Source organism: Chrysochloris asiatica, unplaced genomic scaffold (genome assembly GCF_000296735.1).
Source record: "Chrysochloris asiatica unplaced genomic scaffold, ChrAsi1.0 scaffold00291, whole genome shotgun sequence".
NCBI classification, from domain to species: Eukaryota; Metazoa; Chordata; class Mammalia; order Afrosoricida; family Chrysochloridae; genus Chrysochloris; species Chrysochloris asiatica.
The window spans coordinates 2,599,824-2,602,343 of record NW_006408809.1 but is presented as its reverse complement, the minus strand read 5'-3'; positions in this window follow the sequence as shown (position 1 = coordinate 2,602,343).

The window sequence follows — 2,520 nt, the reverse complement described above, 5'->3', positions numbered from 1 at the left end:
GACTCGATGGCACCTGACAACAACAACAACAATCCTCATTCTTGAGTAATAGTTTTGCTGGGTATATTACTATTGACTGATAGTTCTTTTCTTTCAGCACTTTAAATATATCATTCCATTGCCTTCTGGTCTCCCATGTGTCTGAAGAATAATTGGCATTTAATGTTGTTGGTGATTCTTTGTATGTGACTGCTAGATTCTATGTCACAGCTTTCAGGATTCTTTCTTTATCTTTAATTTTTGAGAACCTAACCTGTCAAAAATTCTCACCAATGGACCAATAAACAACATTCTCATCAATGGAGAAAGTTATCGAGGACTTTATTCTTCTTGAATCAACCATCAACACTCATGGAAGCAGCAGTCAAGAAATCAAACGACTTACTGCATTAGGCAAATCTGCTGCACAAGACCTTTTAAAGTGTTGAAGAGCAAAGATGTCAGCTTGAGGACTAGAGTGTGCCTGACCCAAGCCATGATATTTTCAATAACTTCATATGCATGTGAAAGGTGGACAGTGAATAAGGAAGACTGCAGAAGAATTGATGCATTTGAGTTAAGGTGTTGAAGGAGAATATTGAAAGTGCTATGGGCTGCCAAAAGAACCAACAGATCTGTGTTGGAAGAAGTGCAGCCAGCGTGCTCCTTGGAGGCCAGAATTGCCAAACTTCATCTCTCATACTTTAGACATATTGTCAGGAGAGACCAGTCGCTGAAGAAGGATATCATGTTTGTTGGGGTGGAGGGTCAGAGAAAAAGAGGAAGATGCCTGGCAAGATGGATTGGCAAAGTGGCAGTATCAATGGGTTCAAGCATGGCAACAATTGTGAGGTTGGCCCAGAACAGGGCATTGTTTTGTTCTATTGTGCATAAGGTCGCTATGAGTCTGTACCAACTTGATGGCACCTAACAAAAACTACAACAATAATCTATATGTAAGGACCTCTGGTAACATAGTGGTTACAAATTTGGCTGCTAACCTGAAGGTCAGCAGTTCAAAACTACCAGCTGTTCCACTGTAGAAAGATGAGGATTTCTGCTCCCATAAAGATTTACGGTCTTGGAAACCCTATACAGGGTTTCCTGTATGAGTCTGAACTGACTCCACGGCACAACCACCACAACCACCAACCAACCTGTATGTGTCTGTACAGATCTCTTTGGGTTTTTCCTGCTTGAAATTCTTTGGGCTTCTTGGATTTTCTTTAGATTGGGAAAACTATTATTATTTCTTCAAGTATTCTTTATTTCCTATTGTCTCTTTCATCTCCTTCTGAAATTCCCATGATGTGTATATTAAGTATCTTATTGTTATTTATAATTCTATTAAACTTGTTCAGCTTTCTTGTTCTTATTGCTTTTCAGCATCTGTAATTTTTAAGTATTTTATTAATTATTTGCTTATTTCTTCTTGACTAAATCTGTTGATAAGTTCTTCTATTGTGCTTCTCATTTTAATTATTGTCCCCTTTAGTAATATCTTCTTTTTTAAGATCCCCATTTTATTCTTGCATTATTTTCCATATTTTTAAACTACTTGTTTCCCCCAGTTCTTTAATTAAGTTTAATGTTGGTCAATATTCTTCCTCTGTTATTTTTTAAATTATTTGGTCATGCTTAGATGTACTTTAGGACTCCTAGTAGTGTAGTGGGTTACACATTGGGCTGTTAACTGCAAGGTCACCAGTTTGAATCCACCAGCTTTCCCTGGAAGAAAGATGAGGCTTTCTGCTTCTGTAAAGAAATCCTATACTCTGAAACCCTATACAGGGTCACTATGAGTTTGAACCAACTTGATGGCATGTAGCAGCCGCAACAGCAGTGATTTGCTTTCACATCCTTTGTCATGTCTATTTGGATGAGCAATTTGTTCTCTGTTCTTAATGTATCTTAGGATTTTGTTGTTGGGTCACTGGAATTTACTTTCTCAGTTTTGGGCAGTATTTGCGTGTGGTTTTTTTTTTTTTTTTGGCCCATATTATTTTCTGCAAAAAACCCTTAGGTGAGTAGAACCTTCTATCTTTGCTTACCATTTCTTCTCCCTCTCCATGATGATTGCTACTTCTCCCTCCCTGATCTAATTGGGGTTTTATAGTTCCAGTCTCTCCTAAATATGCCAGAGAACATGCTGTGGTCTGTCTTTCCAAGAGTGGGCACTACTATTCAGGCGAGCTATCATGTATTAATCAATTTGTCCAACAGGGTCACAGCCCTCCAATCTCTGGCGATTATTCCCTTCATTTTCTGTTTCTGCACTCATATATTTTAGTCAGAAAAACCACTCAGTAAGCTCCCTTTAGGAATTCTCATAGTATTGTTGTTAGGTGCCATCAAGCCAGTACTAACTCATAGCAACTCTGCACAACAGAATGAAACACTGCCAGGTCCTGGGCCAACCTCACAATTGTTGCCACATTTGAGCCCATTGATGCTGCCATTGTGCCAATCCATGTCACTGGGGGTCTCCCTCTTTTCCTCTGACTCTCTTTTCCTCTTACCAAACATGATATCCTTTTTCAG